Raw genomic sequence first — 18,227 nt, 5'->3', positions numbered from 1 at the left:
CGCCGCTTTAGCGGGAGTTTTCTGCCGCCAAACCGGCAATAATTCTAACACCACTCTTGATAATATGCCCCTTAATATTATACCCAGCTTAGCATAACCCTAAGAGAGGGTGAAGCATAGAATCTCAAGCAGGGAAAGGTTGTGTCTCAATAATGAACTGCAGTTTACCATTGAATTGTATTGCAATTACAGTTATATACATGTCCTACTCTTGACAAGGCATTAAATCGCTATATGACAGGTCACACGCTACTCTGGAATCCAAACTTCATGGTTAGACCAGAGCATTTTGAATTTTTAGGTTAGTTTTCAGCGTCTTGAAACCCTAATGGGTGAGTAGTCGTGCTTTACAAGAAACCTGATTGATTGATTGAGTTTGGGGTTCAATGACTCAATTGTCAAAGGTCTTTTGTTTGGTTAAGTTTAAAGGCAGAAAAAAATGATCTTACTTACAGAGGAGTCGGAGTCTGTCTTGGTGTCCTGGTGCTGCAAGAAGTGCTGAGTTGTAGAGATTGATTTGTCAAACTAAGAAAGAATGAGACATATTAGACAACGACAAATTCAGCCTACAAACTCAGACACTTCAGTAACCGTGGATCCACCACCTTAGCAGTGGGGGTGTAAACTTTGGTGATTTTAGGGCGGCAGAAATTAATCTTACATTAAAAGGGCAGAAGGTTTTCTGCCTACCAGGAGTTTCTCAAATCATATAACCCTCCCCCTTCGTTAGTAACATCTCAGATTGCTGCTGATTTACAACAAGCTGTTCCCACCAAAGTAATATAAACAAGCATTTGCAATGCAATAGGTCTCGTATTAGGAAAGTGTGAGCTATTGGTATTGTAATGGCAATTTTTTTATTTAGGTTTTGTTTTTGAAAATAGCGAAATTAATAGCTTTGTCATTTACCATGCCAATAGTTATAACTTTCGCAAATGTGACACCTATAGCATTTGTAATGCAATATGTGTTGTATTTACGTGACTTACATGTATTGATATTACAAATAACAATGGTTTTACATTTTTTTTATTAATTAATACTTAAATAAAAGTTATTGTAATTTATAATGGCAATAGCTTAAACTTTTGTAAATAACATTTGTGAAGATTATGTTCAGTGTATTTTATTGTGACGAAAATCCAAGAATATATGTCAAATATTAACATCTATTTGTTACATTTGTAATAAAGCTTGAAACATTGAGATAACATATTTGAACCAGTTGTTGTTGAATGGTTGCACAGATTGATGCTGTGGTGGAGCTCAGTGATGTTGGGGTGCCACTGAGTGATGCTGTGGTGGTGCTGAGTGATGCTGTATGCTATGCTATGTTTTGTTTTGCTATCCTATGTTTTGTTTTGTTATGCTATGCTATGCTGTTTTGTTATGTTATGCTATGTTTTGTTATGCTATGCTATGTTTTGCTATGCTATGCTATGTTATGCTATGCTATGTTTTGTTTTGCTATGCTATGCTTTGTTATGCTATGCTATGTTTTGCTCTGCTATGCTTTGTTATGCTATGCCATGTTTTGTTGTGTTTTATTATGCCATGCTTTGTTTTTCAACGCTATGTTTTGTTATGCTATGCTATGTTTTGTTGTGTTGGTATGCTATGCTGTGTTTTGCTATGCTATTATGTTTTGTTATGTTTTGTTCAGCCATGCTATGTTTTGTTTTGTTAAGCTATGCTGTTGTGTTGTGTTTTGTTATGCTATATTTTGTTATGTTATGCTTTGTTTTATTATGCTATGCTATGTTTTGCTATCCTATGCTTTGTTTTGTTATGCTATGCTATGTTTAGTTTTGCTATCCTATGCTTTGTTTTATTATGCTATGCTATGTTTTGTTGTGTTTTGTTATGCTATGCTATGTTTTGTTGTGTTTTGCTAGGCTATGCTTTGTTATGCTATGCTATGTTTTGTTATGCTATGCTATGTTTTGCTCTGCTATGCTTTGTTATGCTATTTTTATGCTATGCTATGCTTTGTTGTGTTTTATTATGCTATGCTTTGTTTTGCTATGCTATATTTTGTTAAGCCATGCTATGTTTTGTTGTGTTTTGTTAAGCTATGCTGTTTTGTTGTGTTTTGTTATGCTATGTGTTGTTGTGTTTTGTTATGCAATGTTTTGTTATATTATGCTCTGTTTTGTTATGCTCTGTTTTGTTATGCTATGCTATGTTTTGTTATGCTATGCTATGCTTTGTTATGCTTGTTTTGTTATGCTATTCTATGTTTTGTTGTGTTTTGCTATGCTATGTTTTTTATGCTATGCTGTTTTGCTCTGCTATGCTTTGTTATGCTCTGGTATGTTTTGTTGTGTTTTAATATGTTATGCTATGTTTTGTTATGCTGTGTTTTGTTATGCTATGCTAAGCTTTGTTTTGTTATGCTATGTTGTGTTGTGTTTTGTTATGCTATGCTATGTTGTGTTTTGGTATGCTATGCTAAGCTTTGTTTTGTTATGCTATGTTGTGTTGTGTTTTGTTATGCTATGCTATGTTGTGTTTTGTTATGCTATGCTATGTTTTGCTATGCTATATTTTGTTATGTTTGCTATGTTTTGTTATGCTATGGTTTGTTGTGTTTTGCTATGTTTTGTTATGCTATGTTTTGTTATGCTATGCTTTGTTATACTATGCTATGTTTTGTTTTGTTATGCTTTGTTTTGATATGCTATCCTATGCTTTGTTTTGTTATGCTCTGCTATGCTTTGTTTTGTTATGCTATGCTATATTTTGTTGTGTTTTGCTAGGCTATGCTTTGTTATGCGATGTTTTGTTATGCTATGCTATGTTTTGCTATGCTATGCTTTGTAATGCTATGCCATGTTTTGCTCTGCTATTCTTTGTTATGCTATGCTATGTTTTGTTGTGTTTTATTATGCTATGCTTTGTTTTGTTATGCTACGTTGTGTTATGCTATGCTTTGTTATGCTATGTTTTGTAATGCTATGCTAAGCTTTGTTTTGTTATGCTATGCTATGCTTTGTTGTATTTTGTTATGCTATGCTATGTTTTGCTATGTATGCTATGTTTTGTTGTGTTTTGTTATGCTATGGTTTGTTGTGTTTTGCTATGGTTTGTTATGCTATGGTTTGTTGTGTTTTGCTATGTTTTGTTATGCTATGTTTTGTTATGCTATGTTTTGTTATGCTTTGCTTTGTTATACTATGCTATGTTTTGTTTTGCTATGCTTTGTTTTGTTATGCTATCCTATGCTTTGTTTTGTTATGCTATGCTTTTTTTTGTTATGCTATGCTATGTTTTGTTGTGTTTTGTTATGTTTTGTTGTGTTTTGTTTTGGTATGCTATGTTTTGTTGTGTTTTGTTATGTTTTGTTGTGTTTTGTTATGGTATGCTATGTTTTGTTGTGTTTTGCTAGGCTATGCTTTGTTATGCGATGTTTTGTTATGCTATGCTATGTTTTGTTATGCTATGCTATGTTTTGCTCTGCTATGTTTTGTTATGCTATGCTATATTTTGTTATGCTATGTTTTGTTGTGTTTAATTATGCCATTCTTTGTTTTGTTATGCTATGTTTTGTTATGCTATGCTTTGGTATGCTATGTTTTGTTATGCTATGTTTTGTTATGCTATGCTAAGCTTTGTTTTGTTATGCTATGCTATGTTGTGTTTTGTTATGCTATGCTATGCATTGTTGTGTTTTGTTATGCTATGCTATGTTTTGTTATGTATGCTATGGTTTGTTGTGTTTTGCTATGTTTTGTTATGCTATGTTTTGTTATGCTATGTTTTGTCATGCTATGCTTTGTTGTGTTTTGCTATGTTTTGTTTTGCTATGCTATGCTTTGTTATACTATTCTATGTTTTGTTTTGCTATGCTTTGTTTTGATTATGCTATGTTTTGTCATGCTATGGTATGTTTTGTTGTGTTTTGTAATGCTATGCTTTGTTATGCTATGCTATGCTTTCCTATCCTATGCTTTGTTTTGTTATGCTATGCTATGTTTTGTTATGCTATGCTGGTGAGGGTGGGTGAGTGAGTGAGGGTGGGTGAGTGAGGGTGGGTGAGTGAGGGTGGGTGGGTGAGTGAGGGTGGGTGTGTTAGAGCGAGGGTGGGGGTGAGAGTGTTGTGAGGTTGTGTATCCTATGCTTTTTTTGTTATGCCATGCTATGTTTTGTTATGCTCTGCTGATGAGGGTGTATGAGGGTGAGTGAGTGAGGGTGAGTGAGGGTGTGTGAGGGGGTGTGAGGGTGAGGGCGAGGGTGTGATGGTGTGTGAGTGTGAGAGGGTTGGGAGGGTGAGGGGGTGTGAGGGGGAGGGTGTGAGAGTGAGTGAGGGTGTGTGAGGGTGAGGGGGTGTGAGGGTGAGGGTGGGTGAGGGTGTGAGGGTAAGGGTGTGTGAGGGTGTGAGAGGGGGTGTGAGGGTGAGGGTGTGAGGTTGAGTGAGGGTGCGTGAGGGTGTGTGAGGGTGTGAGAGGGTGAGGGTGAGCGAGGGTGAGCGGGGTTGAGGGTGAGCGGGGGTGGGTGAGGGTGTGTGAGGGTGAGAGTGTTGTGAAGGTGAGGGGGTGTGAGGGTAAGGGGGTGTGAGGGTGGGTGGGTGGGTAAGGGGGTGTGAGGGTGGGTGGGTGGGTGAGGGAGTGTGAGGGTGAGAGGGTGAGGAGGTGTGAGGGTGAGGGGGGGTGAGAGGATGTGAGGGTGAGGGGGTGTGAGGGTATAGAACGTAATCCGTGACATAAATAGACTAAGAACATATACACTTCTAGAAACAATGTCTTTAAGACATTTTCTAGCCGATCACTACAATCCGACTGAGTCTGTGCATCCGTCTTACAAAAATCCCTAGAAGGGTAAACTGGAAACAAGTGCAACAGGTATATATGTACATGTGAGTGCAATAGGTACAATAGGTACACGTGGTACATGTTATTACATTACATGCCAGTACAATATGTACACGTAATTACATCCAAGTACAATATGTGCAATTATTTAGATGTAAGTGCAATATGTGCATGTAATTACACCTGTGGATCTGCGTGACTGGAATTTATAAACGCTTTTTAAACTCTTTCGAATTAAGCGCTATAAACTGTAAAACTAAGTAAATCTGCATTGTTTATTGGGACTCAAATTTGCTGCCAGATACACGATAATAGGCCACTTTGCCCTAGAAAATGCCGACACACGCGAGCGCCAAACAATTTGGTACATAAAGTCTGTGGGGGGTCACTTCATTCAGGAGCTCAGAGTCTAACAAATACCCTCCGATCTGAGAAAGAAGTTCTTTCTCGTGCAAGGCTCAAAATTACGCGTGAGTTCTTTTAGGGGCCATCGCTATAACCCAGGAAACCTCTCGTTGATTGCGCATTAGCAGTGAGCAGTTAGTCAATCATGATGCGTGGGCTAATGCCGAGAAAGCAGACATCCAAAGCAAACTAAAAACACAATTTATAACAGTGTCTCATCTGAATAGTTCAACTGGAGAAGCTAAGGGCACGGCATGCCTGGAGAGAGGGCTGCCGACCTGGGCAAGAGCCGGTTTAGGAGAAAGAAAAAAAATGAGGGTTGACAGCAGAAAACCACAGAAGTGAAGCTAGTGGGAGAGAAAAGGAGATAAGGAGAGAGGTGAGAAAGGCTCAATAGACAGGACAAGCGGCGGGGGGGAGGCGGGAGGCAGGAGGCGGGGAGCGGATCCCTTTGAAGTAGCTCATGGCCTCGCGGCCGTGATAAGTGAAAGCAATTAGGGGGAGGTGGGAGGGAGGCTGATGGCTTTGTGTGAAGCAGGCAGGTGGCTCGGGAAGCAAATGGAGAGCGCATGCACGGACACACATGCACTCGGCAAAATCCGCCTATTAGCTTTCTGGTTTAACAGCAATAGGTCTCTCCACAAGACCTAAAAAGGCATAACGTGAAATGTGTGTTACAATTTATTACCAGCACATCTTTATTCTCTGCAGCCTGAGAGGTGTTAAGGGAGTAGGGAGAGAAAAGCAGGTGGAGGAAGAGTGGAGACAGACAGGCCATCTTGGGCAAAAGGGCAGAAGACGGAGTTGCAATGCAGGGGTAAAGGTGAGATTGACAGAGATGCAGAGGAATGGACAAAGGTGTGGGCAACTGAACCAAGTCAAAGGACAGTGAAGAGGAAAGAAACAGAAGGAAGAAGGTAGATGCAACGTGATGGCGGTAATAGAGATCAGAAACTGCCATAAGGTGTGCATACATCCAGTCTTGGTTTTACTTTGTATTCTGGTATATGTAGCTTTGTAGATTAAATTATAAATATGCCAAGTACCAACGCAAAGCAGACTTTTGCAGAGCCAGTAGGTATGACATTGTTTTTTTGGACTTTTGGCTTTGTCAATGCCTGTTTTTTAGGCCAAGCCGGAGCCAGCGCACAAGCGCTGCTCTGGCGATCTGTGGTAGGTAGAGTACGGAGGAGAAGACCTGCCCACATTTTTCATTGGCTGGTGTCTTTTCCCTTCATAAATGCTGGTGTCTGATTCCTTTGGAGGCTTGTTAGTCCCTCCTTAGTACATCCACGCCGCAATTTGTATAATTTGTATCCTCCCATGGCTACTGGCCCCTTTACTTTGTTGTTACACAGCACATGTACTATTTTCTTATTTTATTGTTGTGATTTACCTTGTTACCGTCCCCTCCCGTTGTCCTTGTTCTCCATGCTCCCGCCCTCTTCCCGTTGTCCACGTTCCCTTTGTGTTTTTTACTGTACCTATAATTACTTATGTAACAATGTCTTCATCATGCTTTTCTTCACAGTGCCTTCGCCAATAAATTTAGCTAAGTACGGGGGGGAGGTGTTTTCTGCTTAGTTCCTCTTTTAGCACTAAAATGTCCAGAGCATTAGTTACTGGTTCCACCAATCGATATGAGCCAATGCCGGAATCGAAGCACGTGATAGGTAGAAACCGTAAAATGTTTAGATTGGTGGCTATAAGTAAAGGAACTAGATCCTGTTCTACAGCATACAGGATTATAAAAACTAATACAACCCAGTTTATCGTATTCAGTATAAGTAGGTTCCTCTATTCTGTGTATATTGTTCGCAGGAAACATGGTCAGATACTCTAAATAGGACCTCTGTATACGCTCAAAAAAATCCAGCTGTTAAAATGAAATGTGTTTAAATGAGGAGGCTGAAAAATTAATTTTGTACTGTATTTTAAATCCATTGTTTTAAAATTTTGGTGTATGTATTTTGCTATGATCCTCTGTTTCATTATGTATATACATGTGTCTTTTATGGCCAAACTGGCCGAAATAAAGAAATAAAATAAAAAAAATTAGAGATTGAATCTTTCATCCAATGGGTAAAAAGTGGGCGGAGGATGGGGCGGAAACTGGAAACATGCAAGTATATGTGCCTATGTGGCTTTTGACTGTGATAGATTTCCCGCAAAAGTGCTTGCTGGTAAGTACCGTTTTTTAATTCTCTCTTTTAAATGTTTATCTTGGTAATAAAAAGCTGTCATTATTAAAAATGATAGTTTAAGTTTGGATTTCTAGGGAATGCCACTTGACGATTATGTTGGTGATGATTGCTAGAAGCTACTGGTGCCTGCTGCTAGAGAGTAAGCAACTTGCTTGGAAAGATAATTAATTTATGGCCAGGTATGAGTATATGTGGGAGTATATGTGGGGTTGAACTGAACTACAAAAAGCTGTGATGGCAGTGGATACGGGAAGCCTCCCCAACATTGGGACATATCCTCCAGGACGTTTTATCGGCCCCTCCTATCTGGCTGCTGCTTTATTTCAGCTTCCCGGTGGAGTTACAGAAGAAGTTTGTGCCCCGGCTGACTCTGAACATCTGCTGGCCCTCGGGCAGGGACAAGATGTGACACATCGAGGTCTGCATGAAGATTAACATATGAAGCAGACCCTAAGGAGTTGTCCATGGTTTATGGGGGGATATAAATGAAGGTATAATGCAATACAACTGAATTAATTTGAGTTTCCAGTCCTGCAACTACAGCTTCCTTTCAATGCACCAGTTTCTTGCGCAACATACACTTGTGATGTTCTCTGGTGCTAGCTATCTAGCTGCGGCAGAGTTTCTTTATATGGAGACTTATGTCTGTAGAGGGTCACAATGATGCCTGCACATGGTGTGAAATTTGAATAGTGCGAGACACAACAGTGCACCCAAATTGCACTAGGAGCTTGCATCTGAGCTGACCAGGTTGAACATACCTGGCTGTTCACTGTATCTAGCCTTGATATCCCAGAGTGCTTCTGCTGCTCTCATGGCATGATGCGGTGTGAACTAGTGTATAATCTTAATGCAGTGATGCTTTTGTAGCATATAGTGCATCATGCATTCTGTTCGTTGACATTGTATTTTTGCAGTCCTATGGTGTCAAAGACTAATGAGGACGTATCCTAAAGCGATGCGTTAACAGTACAACGCAGGGGAGGAGGAGCTTAGCGCGCATCCAAGATGGTCGCGTGAGCTGAGAGCTCCCGAGACCCTCGCCGCCTCCCACATCTATCCTGTCACGGATCCTGTTTTTAACGACGGGTTGTTGTAGCTGTAACTCTCCTGATCTACTGGGCCTTTTCAAAATTTGAATTGGACTCCGGACACCTGAAATACTCCATCCTGACGCCTGAAGGCCTACACCGTGAGACAACCTGGGACTTGAGCATCCGAAATACCCCTGGGGTAGTTGAACAACAACGGCGGATGAAAGGAGATGGCTACCCCTGGTCTACTTTCGGTTTCCATTTTCCTGCTCACGTCCGCTGAAAGACGGCTGTCCTTTGTTCTTGCCGGTCCATGAGCCAACTTGCTCAACTGCTTCTAACCGGCGCCCTGCATTTTGATTTTTCGCTGTTTCTCTCCGTGAGGAGCCATTCGCACCAGGTCCCAAAAGCCCCTTTGGGGCGCACAGCTCAATATGGCAGGCAAACCTGAAAGCGATAAACGGACGACCAAGAACATGTCTCAGGGTGGTGTCACTCAATCCAACATTATGGATCGAAATACGCGCCCCAAGGGTTCCCCTAGCGGGACTGGCAAAACTCCGGAGGACCTCGGAGGTGGGCCCCCAGAAACGGAAGAGTTGACTCTGCGAGATGTAATGGGCGCCATCACAAGCATGAAGTAATCCATGGGCCAGCAGTATGAAACCTTGGCCGCCAAGATCGACACAGTGGCTGTTGATGTCAGTTTGATCAGGATGGACTTGGCCAAAACCAATGAGAGAGTCAAGTCGCTGGATATCAAAACTGCCAGTCTCACCACCGACGTGTCCGACCTCCAAACAGAGGTCCGGAACTTACGAACCTCGAGTGAACTATTTGCCCGCCGGCTCGAGGATTTTGAAAGCTGCGCAAGGCGCAACAATGTTCGCATCATCGGAGTTCCGGACACTTCAGCTGAACAATCGACTGATTTCCTTGTGGAGGATCTGATTTGAAACCATGTCGCTCCTAAGGGCCTCAGCAACTTTTTTGAGGTGGAGCCGGGCGGAAGACACAAACCGGGTGCCACACCAAGACCCATAATTGCTAGGATCTTCAACTTCAGGGACGCCATCTTGCAGGCCTCGAGGACCAACGGCCCCACTAAATTTGAGAACGCATCCATCAGCTTCTACCCCGACTTTACCCAATCGGTGCAGAAACAGAGACTAGGATTTACCGGGGTGAAACGTAGACTGAGGGACCTGGGCCTGAAGTATGCCATGCTCTTCCCTGCCCGACTACGGTTTGAACATAATGAACGTGTGCTATTTTTTGATATGCCGGAGGTGGTTAGTGACTGGTTGGACACTTTGTCAACGCAACAGGACCGTACGGAGCAATCCAGAGGCGCGGAGGGAGGCCAGACGGACCAGGAGGAGTGAGGAGACCGGCGTGAGCAACTCCCATACGGCGTTGCGGTGGTTCGTGTTATTTTTGGGTCAAATACACTCTCACGATGTAAACCCTGAGGCGGTGGGGGATTGGGACTTTTCCTCCTCTTGGGGTGTTCCTTTTCTTCTTGTAGATTAATTTTTTTACGGTAGGGCGACAGGCACACTGCAAGTTGTTTTTTTTTGTATTATAGCAGGGGTGCAGGGATGGGGGATGTGTGTGTGGGGCTTTTTGGGTGAGGGGGGGTTTCTTTCCTTTGTTTGAATTGTTTTAGAGGCTACGCATTGATGTACATTTTGATCTCTGTTTCCTTCTCGGAGTTTGGGGGACCCCGCCAGTATTTATGGGATGGGTTATAGGGGGTTGAGAGTTTTAAGTTGTAATGTTAATGGCTTGGGGGACAGGATAAAGTGGGGGATAGTACTTCAATACTTGAAATGCCACTCCCCTGATATTGTATTATTGCAGGAAACACACTTGGTGGGGAACACGTTTCACGCTATGAATCGGAGGGGCTATCGGTTGGTTGCACATTCAGGGTTCACCTCTGGATCCAGAGGGACTGGTGTTCTGGTTAGAAATTCCCTCCCCTTGGAGTTTGATGATACTGTCCTGGATGATAGGGGACGGTATGCGGCCATTATTGGTAGGTGGGAGGGTAGGGCGATCTCCATCCTCTCAGTATACGTTCTCCCAGGTTTACAGACGACCACGTTTGCCGACCTGGGGAAACTGGTGCTGGAGCTCCCCGAGGGGATCTTGGTTGTGGGAGGAGATTTTAACTCAGTTGTTAGTGGCATGAAAGATCGTAGCCCTCCCAGAGATCTCACGCGGTCGCAGTCCTGTCTTGGTAGCTTCTTGGATACATTTGGGCTGGTCGATTGTTGGTGGATGTTCCACCCTGGGCAAGCTCAATACACCTTCCACTCTGGGGCACACGGGAGCCTTGCCAGGCTCGATTACATTCTCATGCCTGTGGCACAGGCCGTATCCGTGAGGGAGGTCCGACATTTGCCCAAAGGCATCTCGGATCACTCCCCGCTATGGCTAATCATAGATCTCCATCTGGGAGCCGTGGGTCGGGTTGCCCCGATCAATCCTTGGCATCTGCATGTTACGGAAACACGGGCTGGTGTGGTTAAGGCTATCGACAATTACTTTGCCGAAAATGTGGGATCGGTGTCCTCGTCTGTGTCCTTGTGGGAGGCTTTCAAAACTGTTATTCGGGGCCAGACACTGTCGCTGATTGCCTGTGCTAAGAAACGTCATAATGAGGAGGTTGTGAAGCTAGAATCTGAAATCACTGCTCTAGAGGCCGATCTTCCGGGGTCACGCAAGATAAGGTGCATGTTTTGAATTTAAAACAGTCTGACTATAAATCCTTGGTGACGAATGCTGCTAAAGCCATGAGTCGTGAGCAACGGGCCTTTTGTATGATGTGGGTGACAAAGCAGGGAAATTGATTGCATGGTTGGACAAGAGAGAAAGACTGAGTCGAGTGGTGCCGGTTGTTGAACGTGCGGATGGTGTGCGTGTGGTAGATCCACTGGAGATCGTGGAAGAGTTTGCATGTCATTTCTGAACGGTGTACGCGCCAGTCTCCGATAGGCCGGAGGAGGACTCCCATCTTTTACTGAGAGACATCGCATTGCCTAGCTTATCTGACTCTGATAGAGAGCTTATGGAGGCGGACTTCTCCACCGATGAAGTAGCGCTCGCTATTGGCTCCATTCGCTCGGGAAAAGCTACAGGCCCAAATGGTATACCCATCGAGTTGTACAAGTTGTGTCCAAAAAAAAGGGCACCCTATCTTCGTTTGATGTACTTGGAGTCCAAGGAGAGGGGCTCGCCTCCCCGAGACCAGAGATTAGCATCTATCGCCGTAATTCATAAAGAGGGGAAGCCCCGTGAGCTGTGTACCTCTTACAGACCCATTTCACTTCTTAATGCCAAACCTAAGATCCTGGTGAAATTGTTAGCGAATCAATTGATTAAAGTGATGGGGGACCTGATACATCCAGATCAGTCTGGCTTTATTCCAACCCGCAACACTGCGTTGAACCTACGCCGTCTTCATGGCGTTCTTGCGCGGGCGGAGACGTTGGGTGAGCCGGCCATATTGGTTTCTCTAGATGCCACTATGGCCTTTGATACAGTGGAATGGCCATACCTGTGGGCAGCCCTTACGAAGTTTGGCTTCGGGCCGATGTTCATTAGCTGGGTCAGGCTTCTCTATGAGGAACCTCTGGCTCAGGTTGTTGTTAATGGTAGGGTCTCGGATTCCTTTGTTCTTGGGAGAGGTACGCGACAAGGTTGCCCCCTGTCCCTGCTGCTTTTTGCTTTGGCTTTGCAACCCCTGGACGCATGGTTGCGGTGGGAACCATCACTCAAGGGTATCAGGTGGGCCCCCGACTTTGAAGATCGCATATCATTATATGCGGACGACATTCTCCTTTATCTCACTTCTCCTCGGAAATCGCTGGGGGTACTGTTTGATGTCCTCAGCTCCTTTGGTAAGAACTCTGGTTTGGTGATCAACTGGAGTAAGTCCTGTGTCTACTCGCTCACTGATGATACACCTCTCGTGCTGCATAATTGCCGATACAAATTTCACACTCCGGCTTCAAGTATTTGGGAATATATATCTCGCTTGAGCCCGTCATTAGGTACCAGCGTAATTTGCTCCCCCTGCTTCTCCGGTTGAAAGCCGATGTGAAAGCTTGGTGTAGGCTGCCGCTGTCTCTTGTGGGCAGGGCAGCTCTATTCAAAATTATGTCCCTGCCTAGATTTTTGTATGCACTCCAAAACACTCTTGACCTTGTGCCCACCAGCTATTTCCATGAGATCGAAAGCCTTCAGAGAAAGTTACTGTGGATCGGAAGACCCCGTATTGCCCTGGCTAGGCTCACACTGCCTTGGTATGATGGAGGTATTGCGCTGCCTGACATCAGGCGTTACTACTGGGCCTCCCAACTAAGCGCGGTCAATCACGCACTGTATGGCTCGGTGTCCAGCCCGGCCTTCGCCATGGACAAATGGCTGCTCCCGGGCGGGAACTATTACAGGGCACTATATTCCAGGCGGTCGGATAGAACGTTAACGGGACCCACCAAGGTGGCAGTGCGGATCTGGTATAGTTCAAACACAGCTATGGGCTGGTCGGACATTGTCACTCAAGCGGCTCCACTGTATGTCTCTGAGAAGTTTGGCAATTTATGAACCACCAAAGGCTTTGAGAAATGGGACCTCATCGGTATTAGCAAGGTGGGGGAACTTTGGATTAAGGATAGGGTAAAGACCTTGGATGAGTTAAAAATTGAATATGCACTTAGCGATAGGGAACACTTCCGGTACCTGCAGGTCCGGCATGCTATTGGCTCGGTCTTCCCGACCGGCACCCTCATTCCGGAATCCTCACCCCTGGAAGACAGAGTGCTCGACGGTCACGTCCCGGACAGTACCATCTCTCTCAGGTAGTATCCTTTTAGAGCCGTGTACATGACGTCATGAAAGAGGTAACGGGAGTTTCGATTTTGCCTGAGGCCCGTAGGTGTCTGCTGAATGTGTGGGAACCCAATGACTATAACGTGGCTCAGACACAATGGGCCACTTTAGGAAATATGGTCGCCAAACGAGACATTGCACAACTGTGGGGGTCCTCGAGGGCGCCCAGTCTGTCCGCCTGGTCAAAGAACATGGACTGGTGCATGTTTCGAGAAAAAACGGTGTATGTCGCACGGGGTAGACCCAAGAAGTGGGGGAGGATATGGGACCAGTGGAATCAGTATTGCGGAGACATCTGTACTCCCCCCTTTGTAAATCCACCGGAGGTGCTGCAATCTCCTTAGCCTGATATTCCTTCTGTGGTCCTGATTTTAGTTGATACACTGATTGCTTGCCCTCTTCCCCCTTCCCCCCCTTTTTATAGCTTATAAGCTTTATCTGCTGATACATAAGAATCTTTTAGATGCGGTTCTCCCCCTCCCGGAGGGATCACTCATGTGTATAATTCCTGTTTTGCCTCGTCAGTTATTTACATTTTTCTTTCTTATTTATTTTGTTTGTTTCCTTTTATAAAACAAAAAAAGAAAACACCTTATTTCTCCTGTGTCTAAATATGCATAGATGTGACATGTTAGCTTAATCGCCGCCGGACACCCGGGTTGCCGGCTGAAGCGCTGTTTAGCTGTATTATCCTATGCACTTGTCAATATTGGTGACAGCCAGCCCTGGCGGTTGTATGCTTGCTACTGTATAATCATAACTGTCAATAAAGGTTTAAAAAAAAAAAAAAAAAAAACAGTACAATGCAGAGATGGGCAGACCACAAATATGAATGACACAAAACAGATCAGTGGATAAAGAGGGCTAGCTGAAAACCACTGCAAATATGTACACTATACATACAATTGTATAATAATATAAAAAGGACTTGGCTAACATTAGATATAACAAGCATTTGCAATGCAATAGGTCTCGCATTAGAAAGGTTTGAGCTATTGGTCTTGTAAATGACAAATCTTTTATTTATGTGTTACTTTTGAAAGTAGTGAAATTAATAGCTTTGTCATTTACAATGCCAATACTTTTAACTTTTGCAAATGTGACACCTATAGCATTTGTAATGCAACATGTTTTGTATTTACCTGACATAGAAGTATTATTATTACAAATAACAATGGCTTTAATTCTTTTTTTTTTTAATAATGAATACTTAAATTAAATGTATTGTAATTTATAATGGCAATAGCTTAAACTTTAGTAAATAACTTTTGTGAAGATTATGTTCAGTGTATTTTGTTGTTGCGAAAATCCAAGAATTGAAATATTAATTTTTTTTTTTACATTTGTAATAAAGCTTGAAACATCGAGAGCACATATTTGAACCAGTTGTCGATTAGTTGCACAGATTGATGCTGTGGTGGCGCTGAGTGATGTTGTGGTGGCGACGAGTGATGCTGTCGCATTCAGTGATGCTGTGGGAGCACATAGTGATGTGTGGTGCTCCTGAGTGATGTTGTGGTGCCCCTGAGTGATGCTGTGGTCCCCCTGAGTGATGTTGTGGTGCCCCTGAGTTATGCTGTGGTGCCCCTGAGTAAAGCTGTGGTGGTGCAATAGATAGATAGATAGATAGATAGATAGATAGATAGATAGATAGATAGATAGATAGATAGATAGATAGATAGATAGATAGATAGATAGATAAATAGATAGATAGAGTGAGTGCGACATATAGATAGATAGAGTGAGGGCGACAGATAGATAGAGTGAGTGTGACAGATAGATAGAGTGAGTGTGACAGATAGATAGAGTGAGGCCGACAGATAGATTGATAGAGTGAGGGCGATAGATAGATTAATAGAGTGAGGGTGATAGATAGATGGGTGTGGTGTGTATGGTTGTGTGTGTGTGTGTTTTGTGTGTGTGTGTGTGGTTGTATTTGTGGTTGTGTGTGTGGGTGGGTTTGATTTTGTGTATGTGGTTGTGTGTGCGATTGTGTGTGTGGTGTGGTTTTGTGTGTTTGAGTGGTTATGTGTGTGTTGCTGTATGTATGTGTGTGCGTGGTTGTATGTATGTGTGTGTGCGGTTAGAGAAAGATGCATGTGGAAGAGAGCACCAGATCTGCACAGAAGAAGAGAACAGGGAGTTGGAGAAGGGGGCGGGGTGGAAGAGAGCAGCAGATAAATCCCGGGAGAAAAGAACACAGAGTTAAAGATGGATGCAGGGTGAAAGAGAGCAGTGGATCAGCACAGGAGAAGAGAACAGGGAGTTAAAGAAGGATGCGGGTGGAAGAGAACAGCAGATCAGCCCAGGAGAAGCGAACAGGGAGTTAGAGAAAGAGGCGGGTGAAAGAGAGCAGCAGATCAGCACAGGAGAATAGAACAGGGTGTTAAAGAATGAGGCGGGTGGAAGAGAACAGCAGATCACCACTAGGAGAAGAGAACAGGGATTTGGAGAAGGGGGCGGGTGGAGGAGAGCAGCAGATCAGCACAGGAGAAAAGAACAGGGAGTTAAAGAAGGATGCGGGGTGAAAGAGAACAGCAGATTAGCATAGGAGAAGAGAACTGGGAGTTAAAGAAGGAGGTGGATGGAAAAGAGCAGCAGATCAGCACTAAGTGGTATTTGGAGTGTATGTTGCATTGAGTGCAGTGTAAATATGTGGCATGTAATTATGTGGCACTGAGTGGTATTTGGAGTGTATGTTGCATTGAGTGCAGTTTAATTATGTTGCAAATAATGATCTGGCACTGCGGCAGAATGAGGCAGAGTGGGTAATGCTGTTACACAGCTGAGCCCATGTACAGAGCCTGGGGCACAATAAGGTGGAATGAGGCACCGTAAGGAACAGTGAGGTGGAGTGAGGCGAAATGAGGCAGAGTGGGGGATGCTGTTTCACAGCTGACCTGGATCCTTGGTCTTTGGGATGTCAGTCTTGCGAGAACGATTGCTCCATATGGACTTGGTCAAAGATGCAACATACCAAAATGTCTCTGGTTGGATACATATAAAAACGTATTGTTGATAAAACGTTCTGCAATGATGAACAGCACAGTTTCCCTGTGTTTTATTTGGGGCATGGGAAAGAGACTGGAAATTGAGAGAAGTTTGCAAACCGTGTATGGATGCTTTTTAACAAAATATAATATAGGAAAGTGAAAGGGCGATGTTTATTTTGACTCGTACCGCGGACGAGGCTTCTCCAGTCACTGATGCAGTTAAAACTAGCAGAGCGGAGTGGTTGAACACGAGAAAGCTCCTCATTCTTTGGCGTCTCACCTCACACGCTGCAACCCAATCCCAGAGAAGAAAAACAACTAAAGTCTAGTTACTCTAGCCTTGGGTTCCCAAGTAGTGCAAAGCAGGCCTTCTAGCGCTTCAAAGTCTAGTCAACATTAAACATACAGTTATAAAAAAATAGCAAAATTAATAGCTTTGTCATTCACAATGCCAATAGTTTTAACTTTTGCAAATGTGACACCTATAGGATTTGTAATGCAATATGTGTTGTATTTACGTGACTTAGATGTATTGATATTACAAATAACAATGGATTTTTTTTAAAATAATACTTAACCCCTTCCGCGGTCATGAGGCTTACCTGCCATGCGCTCATGACGAGCTGAGCTCGTCATGTAACGCGGTATTTACTAAACCGCCGCGCACAGCGGGAAAAGCAGCCGCAGCGATGCGGTTAAATAAAAGTTGTGTAGAGGGAGAGAGTGCGAGAGAGAGGTGTGTAGAGAGAGAGAGTGAGAAAGTAAGAGAGAGTACGCGAGGTGTGTACAGAGAGAAAGAGATATGCGTATAGAGAGAGAGAGGGAGAGAGATGCATATAGAGAGAGAGCGAGAGAGAGGTGTGTAGAGAAAGAGAGAGAGAGGTGTGCTGAGAGAGAGTTAGAGAGAGAGTTGTATAGAGAGAGAGCTTGTGCTCTCCTGGCTCCTCGGGTCGGTTTAGTGTTAACACGTAATTGACAAACCCATCGTCAAGCAGGATGTCTCTGTTGTTGCCCACTGGCTCCTGTTGTCTGTTTCAAGTAACACTTGCTAATTAATAATTGTAGCAGAGCAAATGAAAAAAACCGACACAGAGATGTGCACCAACAGAGTGTAGAACCGGTATTTCTGTAATGAAATGCACAACCACGCAGTTGTTTTTCCCTTCATTAAATACTTAATGTAATAAAAGCGCTTGTTTTCTGAAAATTACCTTGCACCTCGCAAACAGAATTCCTTAATGCACGTGCTCTATATATTACGAAACAAGCATACTAAGCCCGTTGTGTTTTCAAACCACATGTAATATAATTGGGCATGTATGAAAATGAACTGTGCTTCCCTTGTGTACTTGTACACAAATGTAAAGGAGTAGTGCAAAATAATTCCAGGCCGTATCATGAAAAGTGATCTTTACAGGTTAGAGGTTGAATCCCTTCAATCTTGTACGTTTGTTTCGGTACGTTTGTTTCGGTCCCAAGTGAAATGTTGGTGGTTTGCATGTAAGAAGGGATAGATGTTATATTTATCTCAGAATATGTAGCAAATTAATTAGATTATTTATTAATTTAGTGTAAACCTTTAAAGCTTGCAGAGTTTTCCCTGCATTGGGTTCATCATAATGCGCTGTTAGTTATTGTCACAAATCTCGGTTTTAGTCAAAAAAACTTTCATCCACCCCAGAGTCTTTTAATTGCAATTAAATAAAACTTCTAAATTCACTGATGCACAGAGACATACAAACGTGCAAGCACAGATGAAAAAAAAACCATGCAAACACAGACCAGGCACACCTTTGGAAACCTATCCACTGGCAGCCGTATACACTGATGTATGCAACTACACAAGCATGCATACACACCCTCATGCACACATGCATGCAG

At 43.4% G+C, this 18,227-nt stretch overlaps 1 long non-coding RNA gene across 1 annotated transcript in view; it reads right to left on the bottom strand.

The window, feature by feature from the left end:
- Nucleotides 1-453: 453 nt before the first annotated feature.
- Nucleotides 454-18,227, bottom strand: part of LOC147732452 (uncharacterized) — a 132,022-nt gene continuing 114,248 nt past the window's right edge. Inside the window, exon 3 of the long non-coding RNA XR_015308661.1 lies at nucleotides 454-525. This is a non-coding gene — a long non-coding RNA (uncharacterized LOC147732452). The remainder of the gene's footprint in view (nucleotides 526-18,227) is intronic.

This window comes from Lissotriton vulgaris, chromosome 2_1 (genome assembly GCF_964263255.1).
Source record: "Lissotriton vulgaris chromosome 2_1, aLisVul1.2, whole genome shotgun sequence".
NCBI classification, from domain to species: Eukaryota; Metazoa; Chordata; class Amphibia; order Caudata; family Salamandridae; genus Lissotriton; species Lissotriton vulgaris.
This window is presented reverse-complemented; position numbering and strand designations above follow the sequence as displayed.